The sequence below is a fragment of the Battus philenor genome, unplaced genomic scaffold (genome assembly GCF_028537555.1).
Source record: "Battus philenor isolate CCGP_79_NKW_IND1 unplaced genomic scaffold, ilBatPhil1.0.hap1 SCAF_30, whole genome shotgun sequence".
Lineage (NCBI taxonomy): Eukaryota > Metazoa > Arthropoda > Insecta > Lepidoptera > Papilionidae > Battus > Battus philenor.
In genome coordinates this window covers 1,447,129-1,466,569 of record NW_027181694.1, presented here as the reverse complement: position 1 = coordinate 1,466,569, position 19,441 = coordinate 1,447,129, and positions in this window count along the sequence as shown.

Genomic DNA, 19,441 nt, shown 5'->3' with positions numbered 1-19,441 from the left:
CAATGTTCAATATTATTTTTAATAATATGAGAGAATGTGCAGTGCATTGAATATATCACGTGCCAACATTCTAGGTTTGGCTGGGTTTCTGAAGTTAAAGATAATATTATTCGGAGCATGTAGGTCAATTTTAGACGTATTACTTTGGCACAGGATATGTCTTATGTTTTTTGCTGATAAAATTCGTAATATTTTTTCTTTAGTGATATAAATTTGTGAGATGTGAAATGATATCGTCTTATATAAGATGTAGATATATTATTTTACGTAACATCCTAAAAACAGTGTCGTTATATTTGTCGGATTTTTTATGATCACTTTTACAAAGGATTGTTAGCAATTCATTTCTAGATTCATGATATATGAATGTTTATGATGTAAGATATCTTAGTGTAATTCATAGCATATATTCACGACCCTGTGAAAGTCACATTGTCCAAATCCTTATTCTTAATTAATAAATCTTTTTCTCCCTTTTTTTGAATTACATACTCCCTCTCCTAATCACTCCCCCTCGATATTAGGATGATCAGGAATCGTTGCGCATTAAATGCGAAGGCTCGACTGCTGTCACATATATATAATAATAATATAGATAATAGTATTCTGTTATTTATTATATTTATATAAATGGTATATGTAGATATTAAAATATATATTGATTTATTTATTAATTTTCTCGCAAGTAGCTAGATTGTTTTACCATGGTTTTCCTTATTACATTTTTTTTAATTATATAAACTTATTTATGTTTAAAATGTAGTTTTTTTTTGCGACGAAATAGCGATAAGAATTTATCGTTTCATAGTACCGGCCTAACGTCTGAACTTATTTAGACGAAAGACAATTCAGCATGCCAGCCTTCAAGTGACATTTGACATTTACCCTTTATTCAAATTAAAAGCTCGTCCTGAATAATAAGCTCTACAACCGAGATAAGCTCTAGTCATATCACTTAAGTTAAATGGTTACACAATTTGTTTTTAATTCAAGTTACTTTGTAATTGTTTAGGCACATTATTTAATTATCCATTTTGGACGTTTTTAGAGACGCGTGTTAAAATCTACTCCTTGGTCGTCTATATTCATTGCTGAAGGTCAAGCTCTGAAAAGCCTTGATAAAGGTTTCGACATGTAGCCTCCATGGGTCTATATAACCTACTTTTCTGAGTTTTTTCGTAGATGGGTAGTCCTATACCACCCACAAAGAGTTCATCGGGTATATAAATGCCCTCTTGCTGTCTAACCTTCGACTTTTGCTATGACAACCAGCTTATGTAGACTATTTGGTTACATCCGAGCTATGAGGCCGTAGAAGCCAATAATCTGCTTGTAGCAGGTGTAGTGCGTGATCTTTAGACGGAGTAAGAGAAAACAGATCTGTCAGTTATCCAGCTAGTCCAAGGTCTATGTAGCATATTTCACCAGCAACACGTTACAAAAGAGTATATCTTCCTGTAGTATGCTTTCAGAATAAGAATATTGAGAATGTTAGAGTTTTCATTCCATTAATAAAAACAAAATCAAGTGTTACGAGTATGTAGTACGGCATTAATAGCACACACACATAAATAAACAGCCTTAATTTCTTCACATGTGAATTGTACAGAATTCTTCATAGTGCCAATATATTATATTAAATTGTATGTATATTTTATTGTCAATTATATTTATGCAATGTAAGTGTAAATATTTCGTTACATGTGTATATTTAATATTTATTTACTAACACTTTTTTGTACACTATAGACAACAAATAGAGGAAAAATAAACAATTCATGTGGTACAAAAGGCTGTTTTACCGCTAGAGACGATCTCTACCAGAAAACCTTTGGATAGAGTTGAGAGGCATGAAGGAAAGGGCAGTTTAGGGTCTATTTAATATTATTATATATATAAATTCTAATTATTCAATAAGCGAATATTTTAATGACAAGAATCCTTGGTAGTAATGTCGATTTATGATTTTGATTACATTTAGGATATATCTGGTAAAGTGTGTTATAAAGCTGTATTATTAAACTTTACTAATATATATGTTGTTGTGGAAATTCTTTTCGCTTTTTTCTTCTTCTTCTTCTTGAAGTGCCTCTCCAACTAGTGGAGGTTGGCTATCAGCTTCCTGCTCTCTTCCTTATTTTTGGTTCTGAGTAATAGCTCAGCAGCGCTGGCGATTCCGGTCCACTCTCTAATGTTACGAAGCCACGACTTCTTTCTCCTGCCAACCTTCCTTTTACCAGCGACCTTTCCCATCATGATAAGTTGAAAGAGATTGTATCGGTGATGTCGAAGAACGCTTTTTTCGCTTTTTCTACAGAACTATAGTACCTTACGAATCAGAGTAGAGTCAAAAATAAAATATTTTACTTTATTTTACGATAACATTAAAATTTTTTATCTTTTTATTACCAAACATCCTGTATAAATAAACACTTGTTTTGATAATATATATTATTATTCGAATCTGTGATCTCTTGTTATTATAAAATGATCGGCGCCATTGTCTAGTCGATTTCTTTAATAAAAACATATCTAAACTTCCGTTAAAAAGGTTAAAGTTTCGTTTTGTTATCCTTAATTAACGGTTTAATTAACCTCAAAACTTTAACAGTGTTTTAAGAAGTTTTACTCCGGTCGTATTTATTTTAAATTACCCATTTTCCCTCGGAGTTTTTCTTACCTTTTTTTTTTTGCTTTAACCTCCGAACGATCCCGTAACAATGGCGCAGGTTCAAGCTCTTGTATATTAATAGAAAATTGCTAAATGAAAGCCGACTTTTTTTCGTAGCACATAAATAAAGGCTCTATAAAAATACAGGCATCCGCTGGAATCATTCGTGTAATATATAATGTTCCACTTCTTTATATTAATACCTTCTTTTCTAAATGTTACCGACATCGAAGGATATTTATCTTCTTTTACTTTAGATATCTTCAGACAGATCTGAATCCTTTTAGTAATATTAGTGTTATTGAAAGGAAAAGAAATTAATAAAGGAGTGTAGCACCTTAGCAAGAGAACTGAATTTCAGGTAAACCATCAAAAAGTCATTACTCCGCTGGCTCAGTGACCCAAAGTGGGTCTTGGCCTGCGAAGCGAGAGACTTCCACTTTCCTCTATCTTGCGCCATCGTCTGCCATTGGTTGACATTCAATTTGCGCAAGTCTGCCTCAGCGCGATCGATCCAGCGATACCTGGGTCTACCTGCAGGTCTTCGACCCCTCGGTTTTTCCTACGCGGTATGGTACGTTTCGGTACGCTACCTTCACGCTCCGATCCGATCCCATTCGCTCCAAGTGACCAAGCCAGCGGATTCGTTGAGCTTTATATTCGCCAATGATATTTGACTGTGCTAGTAAAGTTTTAATTTCGGCATTCTTTCGAAGCCTCCAAGATACGTTTTGATTTCTCGCTGGTCCCTATAAAAATTAATATACAAAAGTCAAAATATAGGTTATAAGTAAATGTGACGAGAAAACTGTGATAATAATACATGGATAAACACTGTAGTATTTCGGAGATGGAGTATAAATGTGAAAGCCTTAAGGAGAAATGATGAGTAGAATGCTAAGGGAGTAAAACATTTTATGATAGAAGATTAAAGATACTGTGAAAGAAGAAATAAGAAAACTATATATGTAGAAATATTTAAAAAAAATTATTGTACACAAAAATTCAACAGAGGGGACAAGAGACAGGGGTCATATAAAAAAACTTTAAGTTATACAGTCTCAATTATCTGCTTCAAATTATTTGTTGATTAATTATCCAATCACATTGCAAAAAAATCAAGGAAGCCTTTTATAATCAGCGTCAATATTTCAGCCTCTGGACTTCTACACGACAGCCTTTTCAATAAATTACTAGTAGGTAGGAAGAACAATGAGTCAGAATATGCGGCGAGGACATACCCCTAGGAGGTCCGGCGACATAGCTAAGGTAGTGGAAAGTCGTTGTATTCGGGTAGTGGGAGCATTCTTTGCAGTAATATTTAGAAGAAGGCTATGTCCAGCAGTAGGCGTTCAACGGCTTAAAAGAACAAAAAGAAGTCACAGTTTTTACTAACAGTTTAGTGTTAACTGTGACTCTGTGTTTGGCACTAATCGGTGTAACATAACTCTTGAAGATACCCCGTGGAGGAGTCAAACACGTATTGAGTGATTTGATGATGGCAGTTGTGTAATTCGCATTGTTTGCCGCATACGCTTTTATCAGCGGGCTGGCGGGCGGTGTACTTTGTTGCACGACTACCACTGCATGTGCGGAAGTGGCTAAATATTGGTCCTTTACTTACTTAACAGTTTAGTGTACTATTTTAAAATATATACATGACAATATATAAACATTACAAATAATTATACAAGAGATGAGTTATATCCAACATCTTCAGGATTCGATTGCAACTGTTTCAGATACTGCAGAGAGTCAAGGCAATTTTTTACGTAAAATTACCAAAAACCCATTTATATAGCATATTGATCTATTTATTTAACTCTTTATTAGATTTATGTATAACGGCTATCTTAATTCCGAAGGTATTCTCTACCAGGTAACCGTTTGGACAGTGCTGTAATAAACACATAAAAATATTTTTTAAGATAATAAAACACCACTAATATAAAATAATATATGTATTTAAATATCTGCATATACTATTCATATAAATATAATAAATCCAATTATGGTGATTCGTCAGCTTGTCAAGAGACAGCTTTCAAAACTTCGCTTTAAATTCGAAACTATTCCTGATCACCATCGACGGTGGCGCCAATATTATGAATATATTAACATTATTCTGAAGGCATTTTTTCCACTTAACCGTTTGGGCAGTGCTGTGATGAATTAAAGAAGGTGGATGAAACTAGTTGATCGGTGGGCGTCCGTTTGAAAAAGAAGAAAAAAGAAGCGGTTTGCAAACAACATCACCTTGGTGGGTATTCTACACAGAGCTTGTCTCTAGAAGCTTAAGGCTCCAGCGGATATATGTTCTACGCGATATACACATAACTGCTTATACTTGTCAATCCTTTGCAGACGAATCTCCCTATTTTTTCTTTTGAAGTTATTTATTATATTACTTAAATGTATTTAAAAAAGCAAATTACAGGAAAAAAGATTACGATGGTATAGCCACATTCAATGAAAACAAGATGACCACGTGGTAAAAACTGCCTTAAGCCTCACAGAATTCCCAAGAGGGAGAGGGCGTCCAATAGCTACGTGGTGGTCTAATATCAGAAAGGAACTGGAAACCCTTCAACTTGATGCAGGGACAACCCAGGATAGAGTGGCCTGGCGCAAATTGATAAGGAGACCCGACCCCAAATAAAGGGAAAAGGGAAGGAAGAAGAAGAGACTTAAATATATTTAAACAGTTTTAGAGTCTCGTTGTAAATGGTAAAATGTTACATGTCATAATCAACACATCGACAAAAGCGTCGGCGTTGAACAAATCAATAGGTTCATATCACAAATGTGTCATTTGGTGCGTTTTATTGGAGCCACGTCAGCGACAAAGTCGACATGTCAGGCGGGTGACTGACGATGCATTGTGTCGAAGTCGGATCGATCGCTCCCGGACACAAAGCGTACGCGGACCGCAGTGCGACTGGGCGGACGGCACGTATACGGCATGCCTACGAAAGCTACGCTATTATACGTTAATTAAACGTAGAGACATTCTGCGACTACACGCTAATCTATCGCGTTGTAGAATTATTAATATTTTTCTTTGCTACGAATGTGCTACGCCACTCGTAGCATGCGCTACACTATTCGTAGCATATGCTACAATATTCGTAGCGTGTGCTACAATATTCGTAGCATGTGCTACGTTGCTACGACATCCATATTACATACGCAAAATTTTCAATAGTAATTCATATTTTTATATCAAAAATGTCTTCTAGATGGCGCTACTGTACTTTACAATACGATGGCCACCCCACTCTGCCGGATATATTAGCATCTTGGAAAAATATGACTTTGTATTTATTTATTTAATATTCTTTATTGTACAAGATAAGATACATTTAATAAGTTTTACAATAATATACAGAAAAGTACAATGGGCGGTCTTATCACACAAGGCAATCTCTTACGGACAACCATAGTAAGGAAACGATAAAAGTACTTATAAAGGGTAGTTCACGTGTACAAAAAAAATACATATTCACAAACAAATGAACATAAATATACATAATCATACATAGACATACATACTTAAACATAGACACATACGTATATAACATATATACTTATAATAAAAAAGGTTTAATACATATTATAAATATAATACAGTAACAAATAAAAACATCTAACTCACTTCGATCAGTATAGGTTCGATCGCACTTGCCTCAGAAAGAAGCTTTGTATTAAGTAATCAACCCTACAAAATTAACTTCTAAGGACACCTAGCTTTAATAGGCTTTCGTCTACAATTAATTTCTATTTTGAAAGCTAAAATATACACTTCCATCATCAAGACTTGACATAACATCAACATCATACATACGGGTTTAGATAATTTTAAAAGTTCACGCAAAGGACTCTTAAATGTTTGTTCATGAACCAAGCGAATTACTCAGCTAATATCTCTAATTATAATATGTGTATCACTTTGTGACTCCTTACATTATATAATATTACGTAAACGTAATAATTCTTAGTCAGTTAAAATACACAAAGTCTGGATCTTCTCAAGAAAATATGAAAGAGGGAAGAAAGAGGGAAATTTTATATATATATATATATATATATATGTGTGTGTGTGTATATCCAAACTTAATACCCTACCACCCAATGACGATATGTAAATATATAAATGTATATATATATATGTGTACATACATATCGCTATGGCAGTGGAGGCCTTTATTGCGTACCAAAAAGAAGTAAGTTTTTAGAGAAACCTATCGAGTTTAGGGCTTTTCGATTGACCCCAAATTTATTCACATATACAATTTTAGAACTTTTAACAGAACTGTTATTGATCGTCAACTTATTTAGTGTTGTAGTTGTAGAGAAGAAGCAGGAAGAAACTCCACAACAACACGACTTTTAACAGATTTATACATATACTCTTTATCAGATATAGCCTAAATGAAATTAAAACAATCAAGCAACATTATTGCCAAGGATTTATGTAATTTAAATATTCACTTATTGAATAATGAGCCTTCTTCGTCAATTTACTTGTAATTTTATTTTATTTTAAAATCAGATCTGTTTATTACATATGAACTGACTTTTCGTAGTTTAAACTTTGGTGCAACCAGTTTTTTTAACGATGTATTGTAATAACAATATGGAGGTCTCCTATTTAGTTGGATTTTTTAAAATTATTATATTATTATTGGACATATATGGGGAAGGCTTATACCGAGCAGTGGTGATGAAGTGAGACGAAGCATATTCTTTACTCTACAGCAGAGTTCCCCAAACTTTTTGGTGTCGTAGACCCCTTGCCATTTTTTTCCGTGTTGGGTATACCCCCTACTTACTTGATATTGATTTCCTGTAAATGTTTAACTGAGTGAAGTTTAGTCTTAAAAACTTAAAGTAAAAACACATGTTATATTATGAAAATGTATTGCGACCACAAAGTGAATACCAACATCCTACAACTTACACAATTTTGTAAACATATATAATATTTTTTTAATTCATAGGTACTTTTATAAATAATGTAAATGTTTTGATATTATAAGATAGTATGACGTAAGTAAATAGGTACTATCAGTGTATGGTTGAGATTCACTATCGTGGACCCCCATTTTCATTTCATGGACCCCCAAAATTTTTTTCGCTGACGTAGACCTCTTGCAGGTTGTCATAGACCCCTAGGAGTCGATATAGACTACTGGGAATCACTGCTCTATAGCATCTTTTAGATGTCTTTTTTGTTATTTCTATTATCTCTAGTCAATATTTTTGTAGTCGCCTTAGACAATTAAACTTAATTATACTACTACTCCATAAGTAATATAAATTTTAAAGTGTTTTTATTCTATTTTAAACTTATTGACGGATTCTAACCAAAATAAAATGCAATGTCACGAAAACTAATCGTTCTTAAATTTTGGTGAAAAATCCCTTTATTTTAACTTATTTTTAATCATCCTGTATATAGAACGCTTTGAAATATGTCACATATTTATTTATTGGAATGCGATGGGATTAGTTATGAAAACAAAAATTCTTCACGGACGGATATTAAACAATAATTTATTTTAATAAGTAGTGATCCGAATTCTGAAAATTCTTTTTCTTATTATATTGTTATTAGGTTATTAATTCTGAAACCATTTCATTTAGATATAAGATACCACACATTGTAGAAACATTGCGGCACGTAAAAATATATCAATGGATTAAATAAGATAGACTTAAAGCAGGAAAATACCAAATATGAAACAAAAAACTCTTGTCTAATATAAAAAAGAAAAAGAAAAAAAGTGATCAACTGTAATATTTAAGTATCAAAAGAGAGAACAGGTGATGTATATAAGAAGACATGTAAGAAAGGAGAATTTATTTATTTATTTACTTTATTGGAGATAAACAGTAACAAAAGGCAGTAAGATAGTGTAAACTTAGAAATATAAAATTAGTTACAATTGGTACCTTATAACTATCTCACTAAGAACATTTAATGATTTATAATCAAACAATGATAAAACAAATAAAAACATTACTAAACAGGGATGAAAGATTATGTTATATATATGTATATTATGGTTTAAATTGTATTGTGTGTACTCATATTAAAAGATACGAGAGAGCACGAGAATATATCAATATCACTAACATATGAATTGTGGAGGTCACACATCCTGTATAAGGGTGCACGTTTACCGATATTTGTCTTAGCCGTTGATAAAGAAGAGAGATCTAGAACGCGTTCTTGCTGCAGGAATTTGAAAGTTTACCTCGAACAACAGTTCCGAACAGTATATATGTATGTGACATGATAAGTATCTGTTTAAAACATGAATGCTTGATATTCTTTTGAAAAATAGATGATATACGAATGAAATTGTAGATAAATAAAAATAAGTAAAAAAGACCTCACAAGATAGGAGTGGACGAAAGGTCCCCAATAACGGGGGACTTAAAAGAACCTTTTTATTTGACATGCCTTCCTTACTTTAGCCTTTCTAAAATTAATACGCCTCCCTATGTAACATACATAATTTTTATATTAAAGCGAAAGGGTTAAACTCATGTTGAGTCGATTTTCGAATTGCAAAATCAATTTACCCTCCTGTGAGGCTTAACCGCGTTTCCTATAAACAGTAAACAAAATATAAAAAAAAATTTAATAAAAAAGTTATGAAGTATATATATGACGAGAGTAACAAGAAGTTGCACTATAGAAAATTGAAATTATTATACACCTAAGCAAAATACACTTGACGGAGTACCCGACTGAAATGTGGCCTCAATTTGCTGATATCAATTTTATCAAGCCTGTCTACATAGGTAAAGTTAAGAGGACCTCGAACTAGATCCACGTGAGATGCTATAAGTTGGTAATATCTTTTATGGACATGGTAACTAAGTGGTGTAGTACTCTTTGATCACAGACATGTCACTGGTTCGATTATCCAGATATAATCTTTGTGCATTAAATATATACTATTGCCACTGATTCATGACAAGTTTCCAGAGAATGAACAACAGCATCGCCCACGTATTATACCAATGTGATCTCTAATATGCCTCCCAAACGTAGCGGTTACGGTATATATATATATGTACACGTTTTTTTGTGTATGTCACTCAAAAATTAGTAACACTATCTGTGGTGAAACCCTTTGATAACTAAAGTTAATGTCTTCACGTTTTAATATTAAATTATCAGCCTTTCCTGAAAAAATAGACATTCGTAGTTTCAGCCCAAAGATGCCTTCTTCAAGACACGCCTCCCCTACATATAAATATATATATAGATGTATATATATACAACCGCTTCGTCTGGGAGGCATATTAAAGATCGCAATATGGTATGGTACGTAGACAATGCTGCTGCCCCCATATATATATATATATATATATATATATATATATATATATATATATATATATATATATATATGCGAGTATACATGGAAGAGGCATGTCTTGAAGAAGGCGTCTTTGGGTTGAAACTGCGAAGATCCAATTTTTCAGAAAAGGCTGATAATTTGATATTAAAACGTGAAGACATTAACTTAAGTTATCAAAAGGTTTCACCATATACAGTGTTACTAATTATTGAGTGACAAACACAATAAAACGCGATAGTTTTATGATGTGTTACTTTTATAAATGATAAAAAATCAGCAACTATTTTAAATTTGTGAATTTAAAAATAGATTTTAATGTAATAGATATCTGTACAAGCCTATTGATTATGTTTTTAATTTAATACAGTGTATGTATTTAAAAAAAATGGAAATGTTATCTGATGTAATCTGTCGAAGATGAAGAAAACATATTATGTATCAGAAATGTATGAAAAGCATTATTTTTTATTCAGATATTGTTTATTAAATTTTTTAAAATCGAAAACATCATGTTTTGTGTCAAACTTTTAACTTCAGACACTATTTGAAACACGCCAGCCTAACAGGCGACATAGTTATATGGAATTCCGTCAAATGGAATTTCTAACCTTTTTATTATCATAAAGTGGAATTTTCATGTTTTATTCTATCACTATCCAATTGTTTAATATCACATTGAAATTTAGCTTGACGAGTTTAAATTAATTGTCCTAAAAATGTACGAAACATTTGGAACAATACATTAAAAATGCATATATTTTTATATTTTCTTTATTATAATTAAATAATAAATATTTTATAATACAACCTTACATTATTTAAGTCACTATTTTGAAAATCTATAAAATAGACGTCCTGTGCTGAACATGGGGTTCCCCCAAAGTTTTCTAATAAAACTAATTGACTTCGAAAATTTTAGCTGGATACGTGTCCGGTTTAGAAGCTCACAGGCACGGGAGATTCTCTGAGTACCCGCACAGGTTTAACCTCAAAGAGAATCCCACGTCCATCTGTGACCCACAAGTGGGCCAGACTGTGATATCCTTGATTTCGTGGTCCAAATAGATAGAAGGTTCAAGTGTTCCCTTCCTTTTGGGAGGCGATAAATGTCGCCCCATGTTTACAAGGTTCCATAAGGTGATGGTGCAGCAGACCATGTACAGTAATAGAATCAAGGGTCGAGCGACCCTGGCTTCAAAATACAAAGTAATAAATAAACTATCTAATCAATAAATAAATAAATGTAAAAAAATATAAAAAATTACGTAGTACAAAATAAAAATATGCTGTGACAAGAACTAAACAAGGAATACAGATTAGGAAAATAGGGTAATGTGTGAAAGGTGATCCTAAAGTTTTAAAAAAATATTGAAGAACGAAAGGAAAAAGAAAAATAAAAAGAAATATTTAACCCGAAATTATAAAGTTCCTGCTCGACACAAAGCAAAAGAAATGAGAGGTTACCAAAAAAAGACCTTAATAAATCGGTCTGTCTATATAATCAGTTTATAAATTAACAGGTGTTGGTCTCTACAGAACCTTAAGGCTATAGAAACCATTTATTCTATGTGCTATGAAGCCTGGTCAATACTACTTCAATTTGCCAATTCGCGTGGCCATATCGATTATTTTCATTTGAATATGAATCAACACAATTTTGATTGCATCGCGTAGAGAAAATCCGTGCAGAGCCTTTTCTATAGTTTATTGAGCAACTGTGAACTAACCAATGCGGCCTGAAGTGATAAACGAACTTAAGAAAATTTTAAACTGAAAAATAAAGATTAAAAATAAATAATAATAATTTTTACTGTATTCTGGAGGGAAGGCGAAGGAAGAGAGGCGATGATAGGTAACAAGTTATAGAAAGGAATGGAAGAGAATGAGAAAGAAAACAGAGATTGAATAAAAGATCTTAAGAATTAAAAAAGAGTAGTGTGGAAGTGGAAAATCGTGAAAAATTTACTGTTAAAAACGAGACTGTAAAAAAGAGAGAAAATTCACTGCCGAATTCACTTTTACTTCTACTTTTCAGCCGATGGATGCCCCCTACAAGGCCTAGGCCTCTCACAAAGATCGCTACGGTCCTGCGCTACCTGCATCTAGTGGAGAGCCTACCCACGCCGCGTTTGACCCCTCGTGGTCGCCACTCGAGAAACTTTCGGCTCCAACGCCCATTAGTTCCACATATATAAATAAATGATAAACAATGTTTTGTTTATATATCTAAAATTGACGAAAAAATATGTATTTTGCAGTAATAAAAATGTTTTACAAAGCACCATTTGGTATGAAAACACAAAATTTAAAATACAAAGTAAGAATGGACAAAAGTTTACATAGTTCAAATATTTGTGTCATACGAGAGCGAATCCGTAGCACCCCTAGTGGCAGGGGTGAGGCTGAATTAACCCTTTCTTTAGCCTTACATAGCCTTTATTTTAATTCAAGCCTTTATACTCCTATTTTTATAAAGCATTGTTAGGATGTAAATATTAACACAAACTTACGTGATTCATTGACTCAATAATTGTCCAATTTTATATCTTAGCTAATTAAAAAAAACACTTCTGGACGACATATATATATATATATATATATATATATATATATATATATATATATACGACATATATACGACGACATGTATATATATATATATATGTCGTATATATATGTATAAATATATACACATTTATTTATATTACTTACTTACACATTTATATATATTTATTTATATTACTTTATTTTATATTTTTATTATACCTGTTAGGATACATTTAAATAGTTTCACAATCATATACAAAAAAGTACAATGGCCGATAAAGTCCAGAGGATTAGCGGGTTTAAGTGGCAGCTGGGACCTTAACGTTCTAGAGTGAAGAGCACGGATCGGAAAACGCAGCCTAAGACGTCCGTCCACAAGGTGTACGTAAGAACACTTTTATAAGAAATCTGTTGAAATGGTTATTACTATGGATAATATTCCAAAAAGCTACTTAAATATGTTAGATTATACGATAATAAATTTATTATATAACCCATATATAAAAGATGAAACATAAAACCAATATCCGAACTATAATTTGCATATTATTATGAATGGTTTAAAGAAACTCGTAGAGGCTCTACGAAATGTCGTAGACCCTCTACGCGGAGTCAATAATCGCGCTTTCTACGCGATATTTTCCTTAACAAAACTCCGCAGGCACCTTAATATCAGACTACTCAGAATTTCAAATAGTTATCTTTTCCCCGCACCTGCCCGTATATTGGAAAGCAGCCAAGGGTTGGCTTCGACTTAATTCAATACTTAACTTCCTGTTGGCTCAACGGTAGATGTAGAGAGGCTTCCACTCGGATTTGAATTCCTGACACATTACTAATCCACTACCGGATGGCGTAATGGTCTAAGATTCACTTTAATTTGGCACTGAATTATTTATTGAATCTGTTGTCAACAAATACTCTGTAAAAATATTGTAGTTTTTTATATTCGTTCTAAATAGCATCGAACATTTGTAAAAATTATCCCTTATAACGTAGTATAATCTATTGATATAAGCCTTCTCCAAAGATTTCCGATTCGATCGTCAATAAGCCTATTTCAACGACCTTAATTAGGTTGGCGTCATACTCTCGTTGCTACAGCAATAATATTTAAAAAATTTTAAAACAAGTAATTTATACAGAATATAAATTAATTGAATTAACTTACATCATCATCACCACATCACCCGATAGATTCCTACTGCCAAGTATAGGCTTTCCATAAATCACCAAGATGATTGGTCTTGCGTAATCCGTCCATCTAGCCTTAACATGCTGCTATTTAAGATACGTAATATGAAAAAGCCTTTAAAAGGCTATATATAAACAAAAACAGACCAACAAATATTGTACCGTGACTAAAGCTAAAGGTAACGTTAACCAATATGAACATTAGCTTACGTAACTTAGCACAAAACAGCCTTTACGTGAGAATATACAGCCCACTCTGAAAACTTGTAACACCCTTAGGATTAATGCCGCATAAAAACTTTCTTACTAAACTAGATACTCCGAACAGACGAGTCCCGCTGGCGTAATATTGAAATAAAAAAGAAACAAATTAGCTTGAATTGTTTCCAACATATATACATACATGTACATACATGTCTCTGCGTAGCATCTCATTTTAAAATAAAGTTTAGTACAGCGATTCCCAAAGTGTTCTATATCGACCCCTAGGGGTCTATGATAACCTGCAAGGGGTCTACGTCGGTGAAACAAAACTTGGGGGTCCATGAAATGAAAATGGGGGTCCACGATAGTAGATCTCAACACATACACTGATAGTACCTATTTACTTACATCATACTATCTTATAATATCAAAACATTTACATTATTTATAAAAGTACCTATGAAGTAAAAAAATTATTAGATATGTTTATAAAATTGTGTAAGTTGTAGGATGTTGGTATTCGCTTTGTGATCGCGATACATTTTCATAACATAACATGTGTTTTTACTTTAAGTTTTTAACACTAAACTTCACTACAGTTAGAAATTTACAGGAAATCAATATCAGGTAAGTAGGGTGTCTACCAAACATGGAAAAACATGGCAAGGGGTCTACGACACAAAAAATTTTTTGGAACTCAGGTTTAGTAGGTTAGGCGTAGTCGATTTTCGTATAAATTGTTGCTTGATTACTCGCATTTTTTTATATTTATGATCTATATTCCACGGACATGACCTTCCGTGATTTTGTTTTACATTTATTTTTTAATTTACCGAAAAAAAAATTTTGGTCATGTTTATGCATGTTAACGTATGCTAAACGTAACGATCTATTTTAACGACACCCTAACAATGTCCAATTTAACATTACAGTTCACGTGACCGCTTTCTCATCCCTACTCCAAATTGCCATTCTTAGGTTGTGCGCCATAGTCTGTGCAGTGTAGCCATATTCGCCAAATCGATGAATCTTGCGATCGCATCTTGAGTCTCGTCCGTGTAATACACGCACGTGTATGACATATATCACCACACGGACAGAGTTATACAGCCCGAGGGTGTCTGTTCGACGGACATTAATGAACACCTCGCTCTTTAGCTCCTGAGCCTCAGGGATGGAGAGCATTCTAGAATGTGTCTCTTGTAAAATTTGTGATTCTTGTGTGTACAATGTAATTTAAAAAATTACTATTTTTACTTACCACTACACTACATACATACATACACACATATTTGTATGATATATATGTATATATATATATATATATATATATATATATATATATCAAATATCATTGGCGAATATAAAGCTCAACGAATCCGCTGGCTTGGTCACTTGGAGCGAATGGGATCGGATCGGAGCGTGAAGGTAGCGTACCTGGAAAAACCGAAGGGTCGAAGACCAGTGGAAGACCCAGGTATCGCTGGATCGATCGCGTTGAGGCAGACTTGCGCGAATTGAATGTCAACCAATGGCAGACGATGGCGCAAGATAGAGAAAGAAAAGAAGAAGAAGTGGAAGTCTCTCGCTTCGGAGGCCAAGACCCTCTTTGGGTCACTAACTAGCGGAGTAGTAGTAGTAGTAGTATATATATATAACAGTGTCATACAAATATGTGTGTATGTATGTATGTATATATATATATATATATGTATAAGTGTGTAAATATTAATTTATATATATTGAGAAGACATCCAGTATAAAGCATAAGCCTCTCCTAACATATTTATGGGGGATATACCATAAAAGCCTCTTTTGACAGGCGCTTTGGAAATCTTATAGTGGTATTATAGTACGCAAAGGGCACTGCTGTCCATTCTCCGTTACCTTGTTTGTGAGCAGTATTAATCCTATGTAATTATTGCACATAGTTATAATTATATAAGGTTGTATCTTAAAAATGGAACAAGCGACCAACGATCGCAAGTTTCAGTAATTTACCGCTTTACCCATTTTGCTTATATAGTTTGACTTGCTATAAATATTGTTATAAATAAAAACGTCATTTATTACTGTAAGTTATATTTATTACTATTATAGGGTAAGTTCTTTCATCTTCATCTTTCGAGATAAAATATTTTGCTTTCGGACAGATTTTCGTCGAATTTTTCCCCTTACTGCTTTGAAAGCATTACGAACACTACGTGGACGACCAGGTCTTTTTCTGTCACAAACGGAGGAGGTTTCATTGCCCCTGTCAACATCCCGGTACACGAGCACTTGACTTACACCAAGCGTGTGCGGGATTTTACTTCATGTAATGCAATCGCAGGGATTCGGTTCTCTTTATCACCCCACTACATTTTAGTACAATTCAATATATTGGTGCAAAAATAGGAAAATACAATGAACAGTTATATAAAAACGACAGATTCCAAATTCAAAATTGATATATTGTTTATTTTTAATTATAACAGTATTTATGGCCAGACTAAGTTAATACAAAAGTGTTTTTTTTATTTCTTCTATTATTATAGTTTCCAACAATGTTCAACTATTAAAACACAGACTATTAGCGTTAAAAAAATATCGCAAGTAAAATTTTAAAAATAAAATTCAGTAAGGTATACGACCTACACCAAACCGTGCCGAGCTGTGTAGCGTATAACAACCTTCCTCCTTTTTTTAGACAGTGCTGATTTCCACACCATAATTATTTCTCTCCTGAAATTTCCTCAACTAAACATAGTCTTCTCCCATATGACCAATAGGACCAGATGAAAGAATTTTGGATGCATATTGATGACTTTTACGAAGTCATCTATTTTTATAGATAGAAGTCTTACAATGAAATTACTGGTTCGTGGTTAACGCGCTAGTACCTTAAGGCTCTTGCGGCAATCTGTTTTACGCATATATCCACTGTCACTTCAATAAATAGTTGAGTAAACTTTGAATTTTATTCCTCAACAGGTATTCTCATTCCTGTATCGATTTCGTAGAGAAATTCCAATCCCAGACTACTTTATATCAGTTAAAACAAAATACACAAAAATAATTATTAATTATTTAAGCTACAATTTATTTAAAACAAAATCCAATAATTTCGTAGCAACTCGTAGCACTCTGTAGGTACGGTATCTATAGAAGGATGTATCGTCCATTTGATCCCGGTACCCCCACCCACAGTAGTCGTTGCAGCTTTTCCGTCGTGATTGATTAATAGAGGCTATTGACCCGTAATCTGATTCGGTACAAAAGGTTCAGCGTAGCATTGTAGACGATCGGCGTAGCACTGCTACGCGATCATTGAAAGAAACTTTAACATTCTGTTTCAGATTTTACGATCTAGTGTACACATGTATATATAATATATGTTAAGTATAAGTGTCGTAAGGTTCTTGAGGAGCGACATCGAGTTGGTAGACAAGGTGTGGGAATGCCCGCTACTAGTTGGATGATATACTTAACACATAAATTATTTGAAAACAAGCAATATATGACTGATCGTTGACGATATTTGATGGAGGCTTATACCTTGTAGTGATCATCTATCGGTTCATATGACACCCCTTTTAATCAGACATACACTTGAACTGGAACATTCTGGTCTATGTCTGGTTAAGAGTTCCTACTTGAAGCTATAACCGGTGTGTGTTTCCCGTGATGACTTTTGAATACGATACATGGTATTTTAACATAGGCTTTATAAGAAAGACCAACGTCACCCATAGACGGACTGTTGGTCTCTAGTTGACTTTTCCATTGAGAGAGAGCTATGCTTTGAACTTCTTTTTAAAAACAATGTCATCGAGGCGCTAGAAGTGTTTCTCGTCTGTAATGGCAGTAGATGGGACGTATCGCTAGTCTAACCCAGAGTCGGATTGTTGGTCTCTGGTTGACGTTTCCATTGAGAGGGAGCTATGCTTTGAACTTCTCTTTATAAACAATGTCATCGAGGCGCTAGAAGTGTTTTTCGTCTGTAGTGGCAGTAGATGGGGTACATCGCTAGTGTAACCCAGAGTCGGACTATTGGTCTCTAGTTGACTTTTACATTGAGGGAGAGCTATGCTTTGAACTTCTTATTATAAACAATGTCATCGAGGCGCTAGAAGTGTTTGTCGTCTGAAGTGGCAGTAGATGGGACACATCGCTAGTCTAACCCAGAGTCGGACTGTTGGTCTCTGGTTGATTTTTTCATTGGGAGAGAGCTATGCTTTGAACTTCTTTTTATAAACAATGTCATTGAGGCGCTAGAAGTGTTTCTCGTCTGTAGTGGCAGTAGATGGGACGCATCGCTAGTCTAACCCAGAGTCGGACTGTTGGTCTCTGGTTGACTTTTGCATTGAGAGAGAGCTATGCTTTGAACTTCTTTTACTAATCAATGTCATCGACGATGTAGAAGTGTTTTTCGTCTGTAGTGGCAGGAGGTGGGACGCATCGCTAGTCTAACCCAGAGTCGGACTGTTGGTCTCTGGTTTACTTTTCCATTGGAAGACAGCTATGCTTTGAACTTCTTTTTATAACCGACATCGCCTATGCAGCTTGAATTATTTCTTGTCTTAAGTGGCAGTGGGCGGAGCATATCGTTAGAATAAACCACGAGTCTGTAAGATTTATACAATCTTTTTATTGATAACTAGGGTAATCCAAACAATGATTAAACGAAGAGAGAACAAACATCTTTTTGATAGACTTTGTTGAAATGTATTTCATGTAACACCATACAAGGATTCATTCATTCATTCATCATTCGGTTCACTTTACAAAGCAGTTTTTCATTTAAGTTAGGATAGAAAATCTATCGACTTCTAATATGTTCGATTATAAATACTCTTTTGTTACAAATTCTATGTAACTTTACGTACAAAGCTAAAGCATTATAATAGAAAGAATAAATAAAACACATTTCGGAGTTATAACTTTAAAATGAAATTAAAATAAATATATATTAACTTTATGATTCATAAATACTGACCGTTGCAGCTGAAAAACGATATTAAATTTCGCAATGCGTGATCTGAAAACCGAGCGAAGTTAAAGCGATCTGTCAAATGTGAAAAATTAAAAAAAAGTTTTTTATATTTTTTTTAAATTCGAACGTATAAGGTTTATTAATCTGTATAGGACTGAAGCTTTTCACCGTAGGTCACGGGATCGATCTAGATACAATCTAACATAATTCACACTTTGTACATTAATTGTATATGATTGCTACTGCATATGAAACTAGTTTCTAGAAGGGTAGCAGCATCTTCTGTATACCATAATATACTGACACATTGAGATCACACTGACATCGTCAAACTGCCTTCCAAGCAAGGATATTATGGTATATCCCCATAGATATCTTTGGAAGAGGCTTTGCAGTGAATGTCTGCTTAATATATATATAGTACCCGGCGATAAATATTAAACATAGACCTTTGGAAAGAGACAATCGACT